At 40.4% G+C, this 24,683-nt stretch overlaps 1 long non-coding RNA gene across 2 annotated transcripts in view; it reads right to left on the reverse strand.

Moving 5' to 3' along the window:
- The window catches only part of LOC104972036 (uncharacterized), a 554,511-nt gene extending 532,454 nt beyond the window's left edge, over positions 1-22,057 (reverse strand). For both annotated transcript variants that reach the window (XR_003034335.2, XR_003034336.2), the window contains exons 1-2: positions 21,889-22,057; positions 19,893-20,023 (exon numbers count right to left, since the gene is read on the reverse strand). This is a non-coding gene — a long non-coding RNA (uncharacterized lncRNA). The remainder of the gene's footprint in view (positions 1-19,892; positions 20,024-21,888) is intronic.
- Between the last annotated feature and the right edge of the window lie 2,626 nt (positions 22,058-24,683).

Raw genomic sequence — 24,683 nt, forward strand, 5'->3', positions numbered from 1 at the left:
GACAAACATGATTGCTCGTGAACAGTCTAGACCCATAATGAGGAAAAAACTATTTAGTAATATCAACATTTTTCCTTCCACAGAGTCAGGAAGTCACATTACTATACACAAGAGAATCTAGTTTCTTTCTCACTCCCACATTTTTGATGGACAGTTCCTTGGTGAAAAAGAAAAACTTTGAGATACATGCACCCCAGTGTTCATAGGAGCACTATTTACAATAGCCAAGATATGGGAGCAACCTAAGTGTCCACTGACAGATGAATGGATTAAGAAGATGTAGTACATATATACAATGGAACACTACTCAACCATAAAAAAGAATGAATAATGCCATTTGCAGCAACAAGGATGGACCTAGAGATTATTGTACTAAGTGAAATAAATCAGAAAGAGAATGACAAGTATTGTATTATATCACTTACATGTGGAATCTAAAATATGACGCAAATAAACTTATCTACAAAACAGAAAAAGACTGACAGATATAGAGAACAGATTTGCAGTTGCCAAGGGACAGAGGTGGGGTGGGGGATGGATTGAAAGTTTGGGGTTAGCAAATGCAAACTATTATACAAAGAATGGATAAACAACAATAACTCACTGTATAGAACAGGGAACTATATTCAATATCCTGTGATAAACCATAATAAAAAAGAATATGAAAAAATGTAAATATAAGTATAGTCACTTTACAAATAAATACAGTCACTTTGCTGTACAGCAGAAATTAACACCACATTATAAATCAACTATACTTTAATAAAATTTAAAAAGAAAAGCTTAGAGACAAGCCTCTGTTGTGGGTCTACTCTCATTCTGCTGAGTTCTTATCTTGGGTAAAGCGAGGCAGTGGTCTCTGGCAAGTTTCCACATTGGTGATGCTTGCTGCTGCTGCTAAGTCGCTTCAGTCCTGTCTGACTCTGTGCGACCCCATAGACGGCAGTCTACCTGGCTCCCCCGTCCCTGGGATTCTCCAGGCAAGAACACTGGAGTGGGTTGCCATTTCCTTCTCCAATGCATAAAGGTGAAAAGTGAAAGTAAAGTCACTCAGTCATGTCCGACTCTTAGCGACCCCATGGACTGCAGCCCACCAGGCTCCTTCGTCCATAGGATTTTCCAGGCAAGAGTACTTAGACATTTCCCAGTACCCTTCTCTCTCCTCCTGCTGATCTCCCTTAAAGGATCAGAGTGAGGCAGAAATGGGTTCATAGCCTGACAACACCAGAGGCGTGTATTTGACATCAAAACTGAAGACTGGGGACCTACACCTAGGGTAAAGTATGCAATAGGGGAAGAGGCACAAGAGGAGACAAGCTATAATAACGCACAGAGCAGGTCACAAATGGATTTATAGGGCACACTGCTCCCAGGCCTTTGACTGCATGAGGAAGGAATTCTGAGGCCCAGTTAGCCAGATTGCTGGCTGATCAGTTGCCCAGGAGGCTCTCACAGAAATAAAATGTTGGGGGCAGTCCAGTAGATAGGACTCTATGCTTTCACTGCTACAGGTGAGGGTTCAATCTCTGGTCAGTGAACTAAGATCCCATAAGCAGTACAGCCAAATAAATAAATAAATAAAACTCTGAGGTCTGTGAGTCTCACAATATTTTTTTGCTTCTGAGTAACACATAAAAAAACAATTCAACAACTATTTGTTAAACATATATACATCTTAAAATACTGATAAGATGGTTAATAAAATTGAGAAGTAGTTGGCCAGGGGTAAACTGGTTACTAAATATTAGTACAGATGAAATAAGATACCATTTGTAAAATATGATCAGAGAAGGCAATGGCACCCCACTCCAGTACTCTTGCCTGGAAAATCCCATGGACGGAGGAGCCTGGAAGGCTGCAGTCCATGGGGTCACTAAGAGTCGGACACAACTGAGCAACTTCACTTTCACCTTTCACTTTCATGCATTGGAGGAGGAAATGGCAACCCACTCCAGTGTTCTTGCCTGGAGAATCCCAGGGACGGGGGAGCTCGGTGGGCTGCCATCTATGGGGTCACACAGAGTCGGACACGACTGAAGCGACTTAGCAGCAGCAGCAGCAGCAGTAAAATATGAAGAGCTACTATAAATCATCAGTACTTTAATGTCCAAATCTTAATTATGTTAAAGTTTATTCACACTTATTTTTCTAAACCCCAGTTATTAACAATATTACCTAAATTTGCCCAGAAAATGCTTTCACACACACATATTACTTCATAAATAGCCTATAAGCAGAGTATTATTATCTTAACTTCTATTCATGAGGAAAGGGCTGGAGGAATTCAGTGGCTTGTTCAAAATCACACAGCAAAAATGAGACAGCCACCCACATCAAGGGGACATGCCTATTTCTGCCACAAATCTTTGATAGATCTCTTCCCTCTGCTTAAAACGCCCCTCCCCCAGGCTTCACCTGGCTGGATTCTCCTCATCCTACTGTCGTCTCAAATGCTTCTCCCCAGAGGACTCTTCTCTAAATGCCCAGGTCCAAAGTCACCATCCCCACCCCAAGTGCCTCTCTACCCCAGGAGGCTTTAAAGTATTAAAATATCCCTCAAGCAAAACTGGCCCACCACCTGTTCACCTGCTATTTTTGTAAATACAATTTTATTGAAACACTGCCATGTCCATTCATTCACATACTATATGTGGTTGCCTTCCCACCACAACTGCAGAACTGAGTAGTTAAGACAGAGATTGTATAACCACAAATCTAAAATATTTATTATCTGGCTTTTTACAGAAAGTTTGCCAACCCTAGCTCTATCGCATTGCTCCATTCATTTTCTTGATAACACTTTTCATAGCATGTGTGTATCTGTGTGTGTGTCCCTGCTTTTAGAATATAAGCTCCATGAGGGCAGGGTTCATCTGTGGTCTCCACCATTGTATCTCTAGCACCTAGGTGACCAATAAATACTGTTGAGTGATAAATGGCTCTTGGTCGATCCCAATTTCAGTCCCCAGATGACTGTTTATATAGTTAGGATAAACAAAGGAGGTAAATATGTGATCTCCTTTGCTGTAATATATTTCATTGCCCATTCAGTTCACTTCAGTCGCTCAGTCTTGTCCGACTCTTTGTGATCCCATGGACTGCAGCATGCCAGGCCTCCCTGTCCATCACCAACTCCCCGAGTTTACTCAAACTCATGTCCATCGAGTTGGTGATGCCATCCAACCATCTCATACTCGGTCATCCCCTTCTCCTCCCGCCTTCAATCTTTCACAGCATCAGGGTCTTTTCAAGTAAGTCAGTTCTTTGCATCAGGTGGCCAAAGTATTGGAATTTCAGCGTCAGCATCAGTCCTTCCAATGAATATTCAGGACTGATTTCCTTTAGGATAGACTGGTTGGATCTCCTTGCTGTCCAAGGGACTCAAGAGTCTTCTCCAACACCACAGTTCAAAAGCATCAATTCTTCAGCGCTCAGCTTTCTTTACAGTACAACTCTCACATCCATACATGACTACTGGAAAAACCATAGCTTTGACCATACAAACATTTGTTGGCAATGACACGTCTCTGCTTTTTAATATACTGTCTAATTTGGTCAGAACTTTACTTCCAAGGAGCAAGTGTCTCTTAATTTCATGGCTACAGTCACCATCTGCAGTGATTTTGGAGCCAAAAAAAATAAAGTCTGTCACTGTTTCTACTGTTTCCCCATCTATTTGCCATGAAGTGATGGGACCAGAAGCCATGATCTTAGTTTTCTGAATGTTGAGTTTTAAGCCAACTTTTTCACTCTCCTCTTTCACTTTCATCAAGAGGCTCTTTAGTTCTTATTTGCTTTCTGCCGTAAGAGTGGTGTCATCTGCATGTCTGAGGTTATTGATATTTCTCCTGGCAATCTTGATTCCAGCTTGTGCTTCATCCACTCTAGCATTTCTCATGGTGTACTCTGCATATAAGTTAAATAAGCAGGGTGACAATATATAGCCTTAACATACTCCTTTCCCTATTTGGAACCAGTCTGTTGTTCCATGTCCAGTTCTAACTGTTGCTTCTTGACCTGCATTCAGATTTCTTAGGAGGCAGGTCAGGTGGTCTGGTATTCCCATGTCTTTAAGAATTTTCCACAGTTTATTGTGATCCACACAGTCAAAGGGTTTGACATAGTCAGTAAAGCAGAAGTTGATGTTTTTCTGGAACTCTCTTGTTCTTTTGATGATCCAACAGATGTTGGCAATTTGATCTCTGGTTCCTCTGCCTTTTCTAAATCCAGCTTAAACATCTGGAAGTTCATGGTTCACGTATTGCTGAAGCGTGGCTTGGAGAATTTTGAGCACTACTTTACTAGCATGTGAGATGAGTGCAATTGTGCAGTAGTTTGAGCATTCTTTGGCATTGCCTTTCTTTGGGATTGGAATGAAAACCAACCTTTTCCAGTCCTGTGGCCACTGCTGAGTTTTCCAAATTTGCTGGCATGTTAAGTGCAGCACTTTGACAACATCATCTTTTAGGATTTGAAATAGTTCCACTGGAATTCCTTCATCTCCACTAGCTTTGTTCATAGGGATGCTTCCTAAGGCCCACTTGACTTTGCATTCCAGGATGTCTGGCTCTAGGTGAGTGATCATACCATTGTGATTATCTGGGTTGTGAAGATCTTTTTTGTATAGTTCTTCTGTGTATTCTTGCCACCTCTTCTTAATATCTTCTGCTTCTGTTAGGTCCATACCATTTCTGTCTTTATTGCCCATCATTACATGAAATGTTCCCTTGGTAGCTCTAATTTTCTTGAAGAGATCTCTAATCTTTCCCATTCTATTGTTTTCCTCTATTTCTTTGCATTGATCACAATAGGTATTCTTGACATAGGAAAAATAAGCATAATGTAAAAGACCTTAAAAATTTTCCAGTAATTAATAAATACTGTTGAGTGATAAATAGCTCTTGGTTTATCCCAATTTTACAGTCCCCAGGTGATTGTCTTCATAGTTAGGATAAACAAAGGAGGGAAATATGTGATATCCTTTGCTGTAATATATTTCATTGGCCATTAACAGTACTTTTTTGCTTTAAAAATAGGTGTCTGCATGGCATTGTCATATAATTTAAGATTATTACATTAAATTATTTAAATTAATTGATTGTTATTTAACCAATATTAATCAGGACAGTGTGCTGCAGTCCATAGGGTCACAAAGAGTCAGACATGACTTGGTGACTAAATAACATTTAATTTTTAAATTATAATAAAATGTGGCATTTTTATAATATTAATGCTCATTGATGAAACTTCAAAATCCACATTAGTCTAAATTCTTAACATTGTATATGTTTTTTCTAATAAAACAGAGCTGGGAAGCATTACCTACTAAAAAGTACACAGTGTAGCCATTATAATTTATGCCCTACCTTATTTCTTCCCAACTAGAAGAACCCTGAAACATTCATCATAGAGAACAAATGAGAAAGAAAACTATTCTGTTTCTTCTAGAAAATTCTTATTTGGCCCCATCTACCACCACCTCTCGCCTATCACTCTGGCCCAAAAGACCAAAGAAAAATTAGGGTGTAGTGAGACAGTAGTTAAATGAGATTACCAGAAGTTTCCTGAGATGACATAATCAGGGGAAAGAATTTCTAAAACGGCACTCCCCAGTAATATCCCGTGCAAACATAACCGCAGGTATTAAGAGGTTGGTAGTCACTTGTGAGTTTTAGTTTGAGTCAGTGACCAAGAGTCCAGTCACCTCTGAAACAGAAGACACAGCATTTGACCTTGATTGTCACCTCTGCAACACTGCAACCTCATCACATATCCTTCTTCAAAAGTCTACTGTGTCATTTAGATTGTCCAGGGTCTTCCACTTAAAATGTCAGGTAGTTTTATGCGCTAAGCCAAATGACTGTGTTTTCCTCCTCTTTTACTCATTCTCCCCCAAACAACTTGGATTTTTTTTAAAAGCTCTTAATCAGAATCGAGAAGCTTACCAACAGATATTTATTATCAGAACTCTTAACATACAAAACCAGTTTTCTTTCCCTGCTTTCCCCAATATGTGAATTCAGAATTTAGGAATAAATGCCAAGGGAAAATTTTTAAGGTCTTTTACTTTATGTTTATTGTTCCTATGTCAAGAATACCTATTGTGATAGTTTCATTCAAATAGGTTTACTTCCCTTCTCTGAGCTCCTTGTGAAAGGAGTTCCCATGGCTAGGAAGAAACAATACACAATGCCAGTACTTCCCTGAAGGATAGACCCTGGAAACTTAAGTACATTTTGTATATAGTGTGTTTATTTAACTTACCCTGATTACCATATCAAATCTAGCATCCCTAATCCCTGTCTATTCTCTTGCCCTGGTTTATATTCTTCATAACGTGAGTCATGTTGTTATTACTGTTATGTTATCCGTGTTATATTACCTTACTTATGGTAGTATCAGTCTCCCACACTAGCACGGAAGCCCCACGGTCTTAAACTCCACTGAATCCTCAGAGCTTTGAACAGGATTAGCACATAGTAGGTGCTCAGTAAACATGAGCTGAGTACAATGGACAGCTTTGGTTGTCCTTCCTGATCATATCCTTTTGCTCCCATATTGTTTCTGGGAATCCCTTTGTGTGCCTTTGATTCTGGTAGCCCCACCCCTCCAACTCTTCTTCAGAGCACTGCTCTGGGGTTACCCGAGCTATTTTGCCACCTCATGCAGAGGACCTAAGTGCCTGGGTGCTTACATCTCCCCTGGGCACCCACGGCCAGTGACTGACTGATACAGCAGGATGACAGCCCAGCTTACTTGCCCGAAAGTCCTTAGCTCAGCATCTGTTTCTAAGGAACCAAACCTAAAACACTGAGTAATTGAACATGTGCACTCTAAGATTTCACACAAACCGAATCATTCCTTAAAATGTTTGCAATAATAACAAAAATGTCGACCACATTTCACTTAATTCCACAGTAAAGGATTGATATTTACCACATGAATCTATGGTACAATGAATTATGTGGGGCATTTTCTTTTTGGCCATGCTGCATGGCATGTGGGATCTTAGTTCCCTAACCAGGAATCAAACCAGTGTCCCCTGCATTGGAAGCACAGTCTTAACCACTGAACTGCCAGGGAAGTCCAATCTGGGGCATTTTAGAAAGGGTTTGGCTTCAAAAGTAATTTCACAAACAATAACTATAAGCATTGGAAAAAAGAATTGGCTGAGTCAGCCCCCATTAACTATGCAGAATTATACTTCTCTTGATTAATGCTGTGATTTGAAAAGCACTGCTCTTTAAAAAAAAACAGAATTATAACAAAGAAAAATTAAAAATGCATTTGCTTTTAATGTTGCCTGCTTCTCATAACTTCTGCAAATGTCTTCATTTCTCAGTCGAAATGTGGGTAAAAGAAGTTTACTCTGCATTCTCCAGAATATCATTAGCAAAAATGAGAGCATATCTGCATGACTAATTTTGATTAAATTGTGCTTCATCTAAATATCTAAACACCAGGTTTGCCTCTGCAAATGTCCTTTACTTAGCTTGCCTGTCTCTCAGGATATATTTTCTTCTACTAGTGTGGTAAAAAAAGACACCAGGTCAAAGGTCAAACCCCAAGCATAACTGACAGATTTAGAAATAGATAATGGCCCACATTTTGGAGTAGAGGTCAATATAATTTTCTGAAATCAATTCTAATAAAAAAGACAAGCACTTACGTTTCCATTTTCCTGCCCTATGAATTTTGCAGCAATGCAGGCAGCAGGCAGTTTCCAGTAACGCTTTTAGAAGTATGACTAACACTCAAGGAAATAAAAGATGACAGTTTTTATAAGCAGTAGCTGGAATTAGTAAGAAAATCTGAATGCCTCCATTTTTATACTTTCTGTTTTCAGGTATGTAGTCTCCACAGCTTCAGGCATCTTGTTACTTTAGCAAAATCTTTATGTCACTACTGACACCAAAAGTATATTAATCAAGATCATCAAAAAGCTGCTGTCTCATTTTACTGGGTATGCGTCTCTCAAGTCCTGCATAGCTCTGGCTCTGACGATACTACTACAACTTCATGGGATTGCTCTCTCTGGGGTTAGTTCTGAGGAACTGATTCTAGAGTCTACACCTCAAGAGACTTTGTTCACTTAGTGATCTCTGCTTCCATGGACTTAGTGTGAACTCATGCTCATCGTGGTCATTTTTGGTTCTGAGTCTTACTCTTCTTCAGAAGCCCTGGGCCCACTCACTGGCTTCACCCCAGCTCTTCCCCCACTTTTAAAGGGCTCTGATAGGGCTTCCAGGGCATCACATGTTTGGCCCACAGCGGAGTATCCATTTTCAAAAATCTCATCCAACTTTCTAGCACAAAATGTCTATAAAGATACATAAATGCTAAGAATTTAACATAGTCACAGAGAGTGCAACTTCTATTTATTTTATGCAAAGAATCAGGCGACACATGCAAAAACTTTGATAACTGTGCATTTGTGACTTGAGTTTAGCATTACCAAGACTGTGCAGAAAAGCACATCTGGAATCTTTATGGGTGTGTCTATTTAATATTTTGTTGCATAGTAATTATGTATGAGTTGTAAGCAGTTTTCATAAGTTGCTGATTATTTTGACCAAGCCATGTTTTATAGTTTTTGTTGCTTGTTTCTTTGTTTTTTTTTTTTACTGTGTATGTACACGTGATTTAATACTGTTTGTAAATATCAATATCAACATATTTCCCTAACATCATATGTAACCAAACAATAATGATCCTAGTCCAAAGACTGGCCACCAATTGCTGGCGTAACCAGAGAGCTGTCCTCACCCACACCCTCTGTGGTCCTAATTCAGCCATGAACTTCAGTCCTCCATCCAGCCCCCATCCTCAAACAAGGATCAGTTGATCATAAAATTCCTAGGACATGTGAGAGAGTGACATGGAAGGAAGAGCAAGGCTAGATGGGAAGATGGCAGGCAACCCCAAATGAGAGAGCAGGGAGGAGGGTAGATTTCTGCAACAGACCTGGAAATTTCTCCAACCACTGGAATAGTCCTGGAAGTCCTTGGGGGCACAGAACACTCAGAAAGGTCCACACTGATGTGAAAGCTATCATGAACCACCACCAGCAAGATGGTCCTGCAGACCCACAGAACTCCTGGCCAGCTAGCTACCTGGACTCACCCTAGGCGTTCCATTACTCAGGAAATAACTCAACCCACACAGTTTAAATTATTGAATTTTTTAGATTCTGCTTCTCCCAATTCTTTATGGTAGATATTTAGTGTAGATTTTATTATACATACTTAAATGGGGAAAAGGGAAGAGGAAAAATATAGGAGTAAAATAAATATATCTTTTTAACCAAATGATATCCTACTGCAAGAGGATGCAGAAAATCAGGTAGTATTAGGTCATCCAGGCGTGACAGTGGGGCCCCCTGGGCCAGGGGTGTGGCTGCAGGGCAGAATGAAGTGGAGGTATTCTCAAAGCTATTTTGTAGCTAGAATCAACAGAAAGTGAGGCTGGTCAGGTGCAGTGCATGAGAAGCAGGAAGGGTCAAAGAGAAGCCCCAGATATCTGACTTATGCCTCTGAGTAGGTGTCAGTGTCATTTATTGACATAGGGAACACAGAAAGAAGAGGTTTGAGCAGAAGCAATGAGGTGTTCAGCTTTGGGCCATTGGTTTTGAGATGCCTGTGGGACACCTCAGCAGACTTTGAGGATACAGTTGCAAATCCAAGGAAGAAGCAGCCACTGATGTCAGCAGTGACAAACTAGATGGCCCTCTGTTCTTTGCAGCCAGGGAGGTCTCTTAAAGATGGGCTGATTATCCCACTCCTAGGCATGTATCCAGACAGAACCATAATTCAAAAAGATACATGCATACCTATGTTCATAGCAGCAGTGTTCACAATAACCAGGACATGGAAACATCCTAAATGTCCATTGACAGACGAATGGATAAAGAAGATGTGGTACATATATACAATGGAATACTACTCAGCCATAAAAAAGAATGAAATACTACCATTTGCAGCAATATGGATGGACCTAGAGATTACCATGCTAAGTGAAGAAAGTCAGATAGAGAACAACAAATATCATATGATACGACTTATATGTAGAATCTAAAATATAACACAAATGAACTTATCTATAAAAGACTCACAGACATACAGAACAGACTTGTGGTTGCCAAGGGGGAGGGAGAATAGGGGAGCAAAGAAATGGGAGTTTGGGATTAACAAATGCAACTTATTATATATCCTGTTGCATAGCAAAGGGAACTACATTCAATATCCTGTGATAAACCACAATGGGAAAGAATACAAAAAATAATGTATATATATGTATGACTGAATCACTTCTGTACAGAAGAAATTAACACATTGTAAACCAACTACAGTTTAATACAATAAAATTTTTAAAAATATGGGCTGACTGGTAATTACATACATTGTATTGCATCTTCTTTAGGGTCATTAACACATTCTGTAGCCCTCTTTGCTTACATTGCTCTCAAATAAATAGCACATCTGAAAGATCAATGCCAATTCCACATCCATTAGAGTCTGCAAATCAAAATTTGTTATCGAGTAACATGTGAAGTGAAACAAAATGGCACTCAAAGGTATGTAAGAGATTCTTCTGTGCTAACTGATACTATTCATGAACCTCTTGGTCATCGTTCATTAGGCACAATTTTCAACCCTGGGCAAGACGGTGCTGTGTCACATTCCAGGGGAAGTCATAGACACAATCAGAAATGGTGCTGATTCATAAATGCCCCCTAGTATACTGTCTGTCACATCATCAACAGCAATTGTCCCCATTCGATACACTGCCTGACAAAAGAGAACTTTCTTTTCTCCTGAAATTTGAAACCCAGTGTAAGCAGGAGTTGAGTTCACCTTTCTAGGACAGGGATATCAACACTTCAGTGTTGCAAATCAACCAAAGCTAATTTAATCAACCAACAACTGTCAGATTAGAAGGAAGACTCTTTCCTCTACAAACTCACTACTGGGTGGATGTCATACTCGAAACCTCAGACCAAATGTTGCCCTGAACTGAAATAGCTTCATAATCAGGAGGAAAACCTGGTAACTCTAAGAGAAGTCCCTGTTTTCTGTCCTAAATAACATACTCCAATTAGCATACTGCAAGAAGAGGGCCCTCTAAGTCAGAGGCAATGATAATCCTAATGTTATCAGGTGGCATCCACTGAGTAGGGAACACAGGACAAATGGTATTCTAGATCTTGGGTCCTAACTCCAAACATGTTTTCCTGCTGTTCCTGTTTATTCTTATGGCTTATTTAATCAAGAGAGGTAGGACCCATCAAGTCTTTGTTCAGTTCAGTCGCTCAGTCATGTCAGACTCTTTGCAACCCCATGAATTGCAGCACGCCAGGCCTCTCTGTCCATCACCAACTCCCGGAGTTCACTCAGACTCACTTCCATCGAGTCAGTGATGCCATCCAGCCATCTCATCCTCTGTCGTCCCCTTTTCCTCCTGCCCCCAATCCCTCCCAGCATCAGAGTCTTTTCCAATGAGTCAACTCTTCGCATGAGGTGGCCAAAGTACTGGAGTTTCAGCTTTAGCATCATTCCTTCCAAAGAACACCCAGGACTGATGTCCTTTAGGATGGACTGGTTGGATCTCCCTGCAGTCCAAGGGACTCTCAAGAGTCTTCTCCAACACCACAGTTCAAAAGCATCAATTCTTTGGCGCTCAGCTTTCTTCACAGTCCAACTCTCACATCCATACATGACCACTGGAAAAACCATAGCCTTGACTAGACGGACCTTCATTGGCAAAGTAATGTCTCTGCTTTTGAATATGCTATCGAGGTTGGTCATAACTTTTCTTCCAAGGAGTAGGCGTCTTTTAATTTCATGGCTGCAATCACCATCTGCAGTGATTTAACTAACCATATCATTTACACTGTGGATTCCACCAGTGAAATATTATTCCTAACATCTCCTATGCTAATCAACAAGTCCTATGGTACAGCTTAGATGCCTAGGAATTTTCCTGGTGGTCCAGGGGTTAAGATTTCACCTTTCAAGGCAGGGGATGCAGGTTTGATTCCTGGTAGGGGAGCTAAATCCCATATGCCTCACAGTCAAAAAAAAAAAATGTAAAATAGAAGTAATATTGTAACAAATTCAATAAGGACTTTAAAAATGATCCATATTTAAAAAAAAATAAGAGAGAGCACAATCCTATTAAAACAAACAAACAACAAAAACAAAAAAAACAGCCACTAGAGGGAACCTCCTTGGAAGACAGACTCCAGTTAGAAGGCTTACAACCTTGCCTGGAAAGTGTATTTTTAGTTTAAGCATCTCCAAATGTTAGTTTAAGGTCCCTAGGATTTACATTAATGTTAACTTAAACCTCTATAAATCACAAACAGAAATATTTTAAAGCAAAAATCACACAAAGGCAATATGACATTCCGGTTCTTAATTTTGTTATTGCTTTGATGTTAAAAAGAGAACCAAAACTTCAGAGCATGAGTTATATTCCAATTATCTTTTGCTATGTAACAGGCCATCTCAAAGCTTAATGAAATCTCACATACAACATGGTGATTGTAGTTAACAATACTGTATTGTCTACTTGAAAGTTGCTAAAGGAGTAGATCTTAAACATCCACACCACCAAAAGAAATGGTAATTATGTGACCTGATTTATAGTCATTAAGATTTTGCAGTAGATAAGTGTAGCAATTCAACATGTTGTACACCTTACACTTACACAATGTGCCAATTATATCTATTAAAAAATAACTTAGAGAATAAAAGAACAATCATTTATTTCATCACAAATCTACAATTTGATTATGGCTAGTTGGGGGCCACAATTCCCCTCTGCAACAGGACATCTGGTGCCTCGGCTGAGGAACCAGAAATAATGAAAGGGGGAGGGGCGCTTAAATTCCAGGAAGTTCTGGACTCACCTGTCTGGTTCTGAACTTCGAAGACTCAAACGGACTCAACTGGAACTGCAAAGCTGAACATCCATAGGTGGCCTCTCCGTGTGTTCTGAGCTTCTGACAGAATGGCATCTGGACTTCTGGGGGAGATCCCCCAGAGCTAGTGCTATGAGAGGCTCAGAAATTGCACAGCTTCACCTCCGCAATGTTCTATGGTGACAAGCAAGTCCCGAGACGCCCCAGATCCAAGGGAGGGGAATGAGACCTCATCTTTAGAAGGGCAGTAGAAGGTTACACTGCAGAAAAGCAGATGGCAATGGGAGATGTCATGGTAGCCCATCTTTGGAAAACACAAGCGACAGAGGCTAGGACGCCAAAATGAATAACACACAGTCCCTGGGTACTTATCCTCAAATAACTGATAGTTTAGTTGTGCAAGCAGAAAAATCAACTAATAATTACAATCTAAAAGAAGATGACAATAGATCAGGGGTCAGCAAACTGAAGCTCACTGCCTGTTTTTGTAAATAAATTTTTATCGGTACACAGTCATGTTTATTCATTTACAATTGTCTACAGCCGCTCTCATGCTACAATGGCAGAGCTGAGTCATTTTGACAGATACCATTTGGCCCGCAAAGCCTAAAATATTTATTTACTTGCCCTTTAGAGAAAAAATGTACTCACCCTTCCAGACGATTCTAGTATAAAATGCTTTGGCAGTATTGAGGAGGGAAAAATAAAATTTCTGTGGAAATTTCAAAGATGTCACCCAAAAAAGGAAAAAATTTAAGCTAATTTTTAGTCAATGATTTATTCTTATTTTCCTTGCTTGGGGCTTCCTTGGTGGCTCAGACAGTAAAGAATTCGTTTGCAATGCAGGAGACCTGTGTTCTATCCCTGGGTTGGGAAGATCTCCTAGAGGAGGGCATGGCAACCCACTCCAGTATTCTTGCCTGAAGAATCCCCAAGGACAGAGGAGCCTGGCAGGCTACAGTCCATAGCGTCACAAAGAGGAAGGATTTAAGGCTGTTTACAAAGATATGCAGTGGACAGCAGAGGTGTTGGGAAGCGGGCATTCCAGGCAAAAGTAAGAACACACATAAAACAAGTCTAAGCAGGTGAAGAGGGTGGTATGTTCAGAGCATTAGAAAGAGTTCCATGTACTGGACCGTGTGGTGGATGTTCCAGACCCAGGAAGGAATGAGAGTTCACAGCAGAGCAAGAAATATGAAATTTGAAACATGGAACCCAATAGCTCTCAGGGGAGCAGTGATGAAGGCTGAACCCAGGCAGGGCCACTAAGACTGCAAAAGCAAGATTATGTCCAGACACTCACAGAGATCATTACCTCTCCTATTCAGAGGTCTCTTCCTTTGTGACCTCATCAGAGCGGTCTTCTCTAATCAATGTTTCTAAAATGGCAACTCCCTTCTGTGAGTCTTTGTGTCCTTACCCTGCTTCACTTTTCTTCCTAGAGCTTAATATCAGCTACCATTTTATAGTTATTTGTCCACTGCCTATTTAAGAACTTGGACTTTATCTGCCTTGTTCCTTGCTGCAACCCGGGTACCTGGCACACAATAGACACATTTGTTGAATGAACAAATGAATAGAAAAATGTCAAAGGGCAATGGCCACAACTCAGAGACAAATGGGAAATGGGAGGTTGACAGAGGAAAACACCAGGGATCACTCCAAGTTTCCTAGCTCAAATGGCTGGGTAGATGCTGCAGCCATCAACCATGGGGAGAAGAACAGGTTTGGAGGGGAATGAGGCACTGGGTAAAGAGATGCCAGTTTGATTCTTGACATACTGAGTTCAAGGTTCCTGGGAAGCCTCTTCAAGGAGCTGTTAAATAGGCAGCTGGGACTATAAAAATGAAGATTAGGAGAAAGGAATAGAGCAGGTAGATTTGAGATCACCTGAGGACAGGAAACAGGTGATGCCATAGGAGGATATGAGACCTTCCAGGAAAAGGCATCAAGAAAGAGGAGAATTGGTGACTGTATCTGGGAGGAGAAAGCATCCTTTATAGGGCTGCCAGAGAAAAAGCAATCCAGGAGACTTGGGGACAGTCAGAGAGGAAAAGAACTAGACAAGAACTGGTGTCAGATGAACCAAGGCAGGATATTTTCAAAAGAGAGAATGGCCGACAGATTCAGATACACCCGAAAGCTTGTGATAGGAGAGGTGGTGAGGGGGTCCCCCACGTAGTTTCTAAAATGGTCCCTTGGTGACTCATCAGTTACAATTTAGAAAATTTGCTGTAATTTCTATGACCTGATTCCTTGTTTTCTGTCAAGCTTGTTTTCTGCTATGAATCTGCTTTTAGATCTATAGATCTAGTGACCAAAATTTTATTTCTATAGTTGACAGTCTCTTTTGTCTCTGTGAACAAATAAATCTGTGGTAAAGGGGATATTATTGGAGAAGGAAATGGCAACCCACTCCAGTGTTCTTGCCTGGAGAATCCCAGGGATGAGGGAGCCTGGTGGGCTGCTGTCTATGGGGTTGCACAGAGTCGGACACGACTGAAGTGACTTAGCCATAGCCATGGCCAAAGGGGATATTAATCCAAGCCATTTTAGTAATACCACAGCTACAAACTACCTGGGCAGATCATTAGGCTGTTTGCTCCCTGACTAATGAACTCCTGTCTTGGGTATGTAACAACAACAACAACAAAACTGTAGTCTTTGTTTTGAGTATGAATAGACATTTAAAAGGTTTATTTCAGTCATTAATTGAGGTAATGAGGCTCTTCAACAGACCCAGCAGAGAATGCTTGGCTAAAGAAGCTCAAAACTTCCTTGGAATTTCAACCAACGTCTTTCATCCTCTCCTATCCACTGTCATCTCGATTTGACAACTATCAGCCCCTGAAACTGTTCTCTCCACATCAGAACCAAACACGTCCTGACCAAATTCAGTGATCCCTTCATTCCCACTGGCTGCTTCTCAGCTGTTAGCTACCATCTGCCTTTACCCTCTCCCAGAAAGCTCTTTTCCTTTGGTTTCTCTGATACCAGGTTTTCCTGTTTCACTACGTAGTTTTTCTTTATTTGTTTGAGTGGCTGGATTTGCCTTTTTCTTCTGTTCCTAACTGTAGTCTTCTCCTAAAATCCAGTCTTCAGTCTTCATCCTCTTAAACTCATCTTTGTCTCCTCTACTTCTCTATTCTCCTATAGTCTTCTAACAGGTCTTACAGTTACAGATTCTTTCAATGATGTTGTTATACAGAACATGAGCATATATAACATATATGCTATATACAATATGGCATATACACAACATATTAGTAAGGATGCTAATACGGTTTAAGTGGTCAGTGGTCAACTTAGAGAATTCCTTTGTATTGAATTTAAAGATGTTCTGACCTTGGATATATATATATAAACAAAGCACTTTGAAAAAGACTATTTAAGAAGTATCTAAGGATGAAATTGGGCAGAGTTTAATCCAGATTGAGCATAAGACCAGTTCATTAATAAAATACATATTCTATTATGATTATATTACATTAAGATCAAATTTTATTAAAATCAAATTGTTAATTGAAGGGCACTGTGGTAGGTGCTGGGGCTTCCCTGGTGGCTCAAATGGTAAAGAATCCGCCTGCAGTGCAGGAGACCCAGGTTCAATCCCTGGCTAGGGAAGATCCCCTGGAGAAGGGAATGGCTACACACTCCAGTATTCTTGCCTGGAGATTTCCATGGACAGAGGAGCCTGGTGGGCTACAATCCATGGGGTCGCAAAGAGTCAGACATGGCTGAGCAACTAACACTTTCACACTTTCACGCATGGTAGGTGCGAATAGACATAACAGCATAAAGGCAGTCACACCGAAGCTAATTAAAGCTATTTCTACAATTCATCACAGAGGTTAAATGCACATTATTTATTTCACACACTTTTCTTTAACAAGAATTTAAGTTATTTAATATTACATAGGCTTATCTTCTACATATTTAAAGTTTTTCATTTATCTGTAAGCATTAAGACTTTAAGGTCTTTAGATAAATCTTTTAGAATCTAAAGTGTAAGTGTACTTTGCACACTGATAATATAACATTTTCTGTCGTTCCCATCAAATACTAGATTTTGCCTGGCACCTGCTGTCAACAAATCCTTAGAGACAAAGACATTAATTTGTTTCATGGAATGGATGAAGTCAGTTAAGCCTAGTCAAAAATAAACGTGCAGCCCAAATACAGTAAGTGATATGAAAGAAGTTGGCCCTTCAATGGAATTCTTTTCGAGTTTTCCAATTTTTGCCACAAGTATCATTTTCTTACTGGTCCTCAGGCTTAATACCTTGGAGATTCCTTTGCCTCTGCCTACCCCTTTGTTACTATCTCTGGCCTGTCTCCAATTACCACTCCTGCTCTTTCTTTATTTTCAGAGCCACTACCTGGTCTAGACTGTGAGTACTCCAACATGGAGAGTGAGATGGTTTCTTCATAGCCGTCCTGCTCCCAATCTCTCACTGCTTCAGTTATTTCTTGCCTGATTAACCTTACATATGATGGATGGCTTTCCATGTTTAAGAGTCATCAGAGGTTTTCTTACAATATATTCCAGCAATCCCACTCCTGGACATATATCCAGAGAAGACTCTAATTCAAAAGGATACATGCACCCCAATGTTCATAGCAGCAGTACTTACAATAGCCAGGACATGGAAGTAATCCAAGTGCCCATCAATAGACAAATAGATAAGGAAGATGTGGTATGTGTGTGTGTGTATATATGTGTGTGTGTGTGTGTGTGTGTCTGTGTGTATATATATACAGTAGAATACTATTCAACCATAAAAAGAATGAAACAATGCCACTTACAGCAACATGGGTGGACCTAGAGATTATCATATTAAATAAAGTAAGTCAGAGAAAGACAAATACCACATGATATCACTTACACATGGAATCTAAAAAATTGATACAAATGAACTTATTTACAAAACAGAAATAGACATTTCTATTCTTATCTCTATAAGATCTTATATTCTTATAAGAATATAATCTTATATTTTTTTCTTATATTTTCTAATCTTTCTTATTTTCTTATAACCTTATATTCTTATTTCTATTCTTATCTCTATAGAGATAACAAATTTATGGCTACCAAAGCGGAGAGGGATAAATTAGGAGTTTGGAATTAAAAGATACAAGCTACTATATACAAAATAGGTAGAGAACAAGGACCTACTATATAGCACAGGGAACTATATTCAATACCTTGTAATAATTTAGAAAAGAGTATATATATATATATATATATATATATATATATATGAATCATTTTGCTTCATACCTGAAACTAACACAACATTGTAAATCAAATATACTGCAATATTTTGGGAAAAAGCAATCAAAGGCTTTCTATCACTTGTCACGTGAAAACCAAACTGAATCTGGGCTACAGTTTCTTCGGTTGTAAAATAGCCATGCAGATCTTGAGGAGTGATTTTCAAACTTTTGAGCAGCCCCAAGCCAGATTAAAGGAGAGCTTCTAGATTAAAGCACACAAAGAAACCAGATCATACCACTCCCACCACTGCCTCTTCCCCTGGCCAAGCAGCCTCCATAGATAAGTCACTGATCTGACAGTCTCTAAGCTCCTCTCTTGCTGCTGTAATACCTGGGATTTTCTCCTGAACTTAGATCCAGTGTCCCCCATCACAAAGTCTTGTCTTTCTTTACTAAACTCGGGTTTTTCTACCCTGCGCAGGGTTCAAGACACAAGCCCAAATTACCCATGGACATGATGGAGATTGAGGCAACTCAGAAGTTCAGCCTCATCCGAAGAACTTACAGGCCCAGAGCTGCCAGATCTTTCCAGTTTTCCAAACAAGCTAGAAATCTGACTCTTCCTTATAAAATCAAATCTCTTGATGTTTGTAGCTGTAACGGTTAATTTATGTGTCAGCTTGACTAGGCTGTGGTGTCCCACTGTTTAATCAAACACTGGTCTAGGTGTTGCTGTGAAGGGATTTTGTAGATGTGGCTAACATTTACAATCACTTGACTTTAAGCAGAGGAGATTACTCTCAGTAATGTGGGAGGGACTCATACAATCAGTGGAAGGCCTTAAGAGCAAAAAACTTACATTTCCTGGAGAGGAGGAATGAAGGATTCTGCTTCAAAATGTAACCTGGAAATCTCATGAATTTCCAGTCAGTTGGTCTCCCCTACAGATTTCAGATACCACCCTCATGATCATATGAATCAATTCTTAAAGATCAATCAATCTCTTTGTATACACACACACACACACACACACACACACACACACACACATACATACATATTCTTAAATAAACAAAATAAATGAAAAAGGAGAAATATCAACTGAAACTGCAGAAATGCAAAAAACCATAAGAGAACACTATGAACAATTATATGCCAACAAATTCAGCAGCCTAGAAGGAATGGACTATTTTCTATAAGTATACAGCCCCCACCAAACTGAATCAAGAAGAAATAATTTGAACAGACCAATCACTAGAAGTGAAGTAGAATCTGTAATATATACATATCCTTGGTTCTGTTTCTCTGTAGAACCTTGACAGATAAAGTAGCCAACTCAAATTTTTGTCAAACTCCATAGGCCAAACAGAACATATACCTGAACCCTACTTGCAAGCCACCAGTATGAAACTCAGCTCCCTACAGCACAGCTCATCTCCTCATGAGCTGCTGGTTCATACACACCAGGTCATTGCTGCCATTGTGCCCTTTTCCCACTGGTAACGACTTTTCTACCCAGTTCATCTTCTCAACAAAATACAACGCTTCCCAAAGGCACTAGGCTCAGGCTCATCTCTTTCAGGAAGCTTCTGTTATAATTTGATGCCATGATGATCCCCATGTATTACTTTTCATTCTTTCTACATTTAATGTTCACAGATAGGATGTACTATGTTATACTAGATTTATGATTTCTTAAATTGCTCTTGAAATGCTATCCACCTTATCTTTCAAATAATAATAAAGATCTCACCTTTAGAGCTTGTCTGCCATCATTCTACAACTTGTACTGAAAACAAATTGCTCTGGAAATGAGGAGACATGAGTTCCAGTCTCAACTCTTTGGGAAGGTCACTAGGCATCTCTGGGCTGGATTTCCTTCATCTGTAAAACAGGATAGAACTAGCTAATGGCTAAAATTTACTTACTGCTTACCATGTTCCAGGCACTGTTTTATGAGCTTCATGTACATTCATTCACTCACTTAATCCTTAAAATTTTATGAGGTAGGTACTAATATATAGAGGGTTTCCCAGGTGGCTCAGTGGTAAAGAATCTGCCTGCAAATGCAGGAGATGCAGGTTTGATCCCCGAGTCAGGAAGATCCCCTGGAAAAGGAAATGGCTACCCACTCCAGTAGTCTTGCCTGGAAAATCTCATGGACAGACAAGCCTGGCAGGCTACAGTCCATGGGGTCGCAAAAGAGTCAGATATAACTTAGCAACTAAACAACTATGTAGAATAAACTGAGACTCAAAAATATAAGGTAAATTGCCCAAGGCAGGCTTGTAAGCATTGGAATTGGGATTTAGATCCAAGCAGTCTGGTTCCTCAGAGAAGGCAATGGCATCCCACTCCAGTACTCTTGCCTGGAAAATCCCATGGACAGAGGAACCTGGAAGTCTGCAGTTTATGGGGTGGGAAGAGTTGGTCACGACTGAGCGACTTCACTTTCACTTTCACTTTCATGCATTGGAGAAGAAAATGGCAACCCACTCCAGTGTTCTTGCCTGGAGAATCCCAGGGACAGGGGAGCCTGGTGGGCTGCCGTCTATGGGGTCGCACAGAGTCGGACATGACTGAAGCGACTTAGCAGCAGTAGTCTGGTTCCTAAGCCCATGTTCCTAGTCCCATACAGCAAACAGACTTCTAATACATGTTGCATTGTTTCCAGCAGCTCTAAAATTCTATGATTCTAAAATCACCTTCAGTGTGCCCTTTATTATAAGCCACAAGGACTCATTAAATGTTTACTTAAATGAGTCAACTACCTTTCAGTTCATTTCCATTTTATTAGCATGATGGCCTGTCACATTATATATAAGCGCAGGGTGCTAGATTTGACTGAGACCACCACTGGTCACTAGTGACAGGTTCTAATCACAAGGTCTGACTTGGCCATCAAATGTCCTATCTATGCTTCATCCTATAGGTAGACTTTACATCACTTATAGGTCAGATATTTTTGAAACCATTGTTTTCTGAAACGTAAGATGAACAGATGTCTTTAGAATTAATTTGTAAGGCAGGGCTTTCAAAATGAATCTCAGGCTACCACTGATCATACAGTTGGGATCAAAATAGACAGCTCCAGCTGGTAACATAAGCCCAGAACAAGAGGTAACTTTTTGCCAAAAAGAGCAAAAACAATGATAATAAAAGATGAGATTTAACTTAGATATAGCAGACACTGTCAATATACTCTTGCCCAACCCCGAGGTCTTCAGGAAATAGTTCCTACACACACACCAACAGCTTCCAACCACAGGCACCTGTGTCTTTCTGCCCCAGAGCATGCTCACCCCAAACATAGCACAGGTCTGAAATGCCAAAGAACTTATGTGGCCAGGAGCAACCCTCAACCAATGAGGGATAAATAATCAACTTCCTCTCCTATCAGCAGGATGGCTCTGGGGCATGTTCTATACATTTTCTTGGAGGAAGGGAAGGGAGGGCTGGTTGCCCTGTGTGCTGGCCTCTGGGGTCCTCTATGGCCTTTGCTGAGACGGACTTATCTGTTCACCAGCATCAAACTGGAGAGACAGTTTAAATGCAGATTCCCAGTTTCTTTTTCTGGATGTTTTGATTCAGAGAGACTGGAGTGAAGCTAAGAACCCATATTTTGAACAAGTCTCCCGGAGAGTTCTGGTATTGTCTGACCTTGGGAAACACCAGCATAGCCCCTCCCGTTTCCTACCAAACACTGAACTTCCTGCTGTCCTGTGAGATAGGAAAGCCTCATGACCTACCGTCTCACACTGAGGTGGATGCACACAGCTTAGTATCATCATCATCTTTGTTCATCATGAAGCACGTTGGAGCAGAGGATATAAGGCATCCATGGTAAATCTTGGCACTGGTGGCAAATAGACTGATACGGCAATTTAAATATGGTAATCACAGAATTTTCAAAGCAGAACTGAGGAAGCAAAAGAAGAAAAAGATCTTTTGGTATTAATTCTAGTTATTTCAATACCATTAAAAAGGAGGAGGTTCTAAGAAAAGCCGCACAAAATCTCCGAGGGGAAAGAGGAACAGTAGCATGAAAAAAGAAAAGAATTACGTGTAATCTTTTACTAAAATCTACATTTAGACCTCTGATAATTATCTTACTTTAAAACAGCTGGAAAAAGAAATTAGCAAGTATTTATCTATAACTGTGTACCTTAAACATTAGACAAAATGTTTGCTCTTTGATATTTTATATAATAATGAATTTTGTAACATCACTTTTGAAGCATTTTCAAATTGAATATTGTATTTTAGTGAATAAATATGATTGACTTATGTCTCTTAAAGTTGATGTCAGCAAAATCTTCCACCCAAAGCAACTTTAGATTTCCAATCCCACAAAGTAAAGTTTAACTTTTTAAAATCTGATGCGAAATCTTATGTCAGCCTATTTTTTTCAAGAAGAACCTTTACCTGATGTAATAGTCAGAATATACTGGGTTGGACTACAGTTACAAATCACTTCAAGATTTCAGCAGCTTGACCGACCATATACATGCTCATCACAAGTAACCAGGGGAGTTCTGCTCATCCCAGTCTTTCAGAGGCCGAGCTGACAAGGTTTCATCTCAACATGTCCTTCCAAGTTCTCCATAGCACAGGGAAGGAAATATGGTAACTTGTGACACACTCCTGCCCACATTTCATTGGTCAAAGCAAATCAGTGATCATCCTAACTTCAAAGGGGTTGGGGAGTATCGTCTTACCATCCGGCTGGAGTGTTTGTCAGCAGCCCTAATGACGATCATATCTGATTTTGCATTTTACCTCCTTTGGACTTTTGTACCACATAACAGTTGACTCTATCTCCCCCTCCCCACCCCCCCCCCATTTGGAATTCATAGTATCAATTCAATAAACTTATATTTTCAGTCCAACAACAACAAAGCATTTTGGTCTTTTAGAACCATTGTATTCAGGCAAGGTATCGATTGTTTCCTAAAATCAGCATCCCTAGGACATCTCCTTTTGGCAGACCCAAGGTGCTCTAGCAATGGCACCCCACTCCAGTACTCTTGCCTGGAAAATCTCATGGGCAGAGGAGCCTGGTAGGCTGCAGTCCATGGGGTCGCTAAGAGTTGGACACAACTAAGCGACTTGACTTTCACTTTTCACTTTCATGCATTGGAGAAGGAAATGGCAACCCACTCCAGTGTTCTTGCCTGGAGAATCCCAGGGACGGTGGAGCCTGATTGGCTGCCGTCTCGGGTCGCACAGAGTCAGACACGACTGAAGCAACTTAGCAGCAGCAGCAAGGTGCTCTATGCAAGTTTAAAGAGAAGCTGGTAGCCCCACTGTGGCAGAGACAACTCGCTCACCAGACTGATGACTCTGCTTACACCACATAGGAGAGAGTTGCTGAGTTGCTACAGAGCCTGTCTTTCTCAGACCCTTGTACTAGGGGTGGTTACATGACTGAGTTCTGATCAAAGAAATGTAGATGGAAATGACCTTTCCCACTTTCAGGTCCAACCCTCAGATACATCCTGCACCATCTGATGCGCTCATCTCCTGGCTGGATATTGATGCCTGAGGCAACCTAAAAAGCCCCATGTTGGAGACGGCAGAGCCTCTGTCAGTCTGCTCTTCAAATGACTACATGACCCAGTCCTTCCACCAATTCCCTACAGCGTTAATGATACATATAAACCTTTATTAAAAAATAATTTTCCTTTTGAAGTTTATACAAATGAATTTTTATTATGAGAGATAAGCTTTAACAGTGATGGGGTAGTAGGATAAATGGACAAAATACTTCACACGTGAATTTTTTGGTTGTCCTCAACAATGACAAAGTCAGCTAATATAATTCCTTAGCAATCTATTAATCTCTGTCTGTTCTCTTCTGCGTAACTGCTGGATTAGTGTGTAACTGCTGCCCTGTGTGATTACAAGAGAATTTCCCAGTCAGTAAAGGAGGAACTGAATTATTATAGAGGAATTTGGAGACAGCCAGAGGGAGCCCTGCCAGTTTCTGGTTTTGTAAAAGTCTTCAGTTATCACTAACCACATAACATGGAAAAGAGATGTAACCCCAACATCAGTGACTGCCTAAGGCTGGCAGGCCATATTCTAAGCATCTCATGACAGAAATAATGTATAACGCATGAAATTAGACACACGATAGCATTGAAGTTTTTATCATGCTCATCAAATCCTATCCTCTCTAATATGTTGCAAATGTAATGTTGTCTTGGCCAAACTTATCCCCCGCCCCGCCCTGCCCAACCGCCCTGCACAAGGATAGGCTGTATTTCCCCGCTACCCTTGGTGTAAGGTGGGTCATGTGACAGACTTCTGCCCAACGAAATATGGGCACATGAGATGTGAGCCCTTCTCAGACCCAGTGGAGGACTCAAGACCCAAGAGGAAAGCAGAAACACTAACTGGAAGTAGCTGTGTCCTAAATGAATGCTTAGAATATCACCTCCCCCACCCAACCAGCTTGGGGCTATGATGTGAGAAAGAAAGAAACCACTGAGATTTTGTTACAGCAATTAGGACACTTCATTTCAGTTCAGTTGCTGGGTTG

This window comes from Bos taurus, chromosome 4, assembly GCF_002263795.3.
Source record: "Bos taurus isolate L1 Dominette 01449 registration number 42190680 breed Hereford chromosome 4, ARS-UCD2.0, whole genome shotgun sequence".
Taxonomy (NCBI): domain Eukaryota; kingdom Metazoa; phylum Chordata; class Mammalia; order Artiodactyla; family Bovidae; genus Bos; species Bos taurus.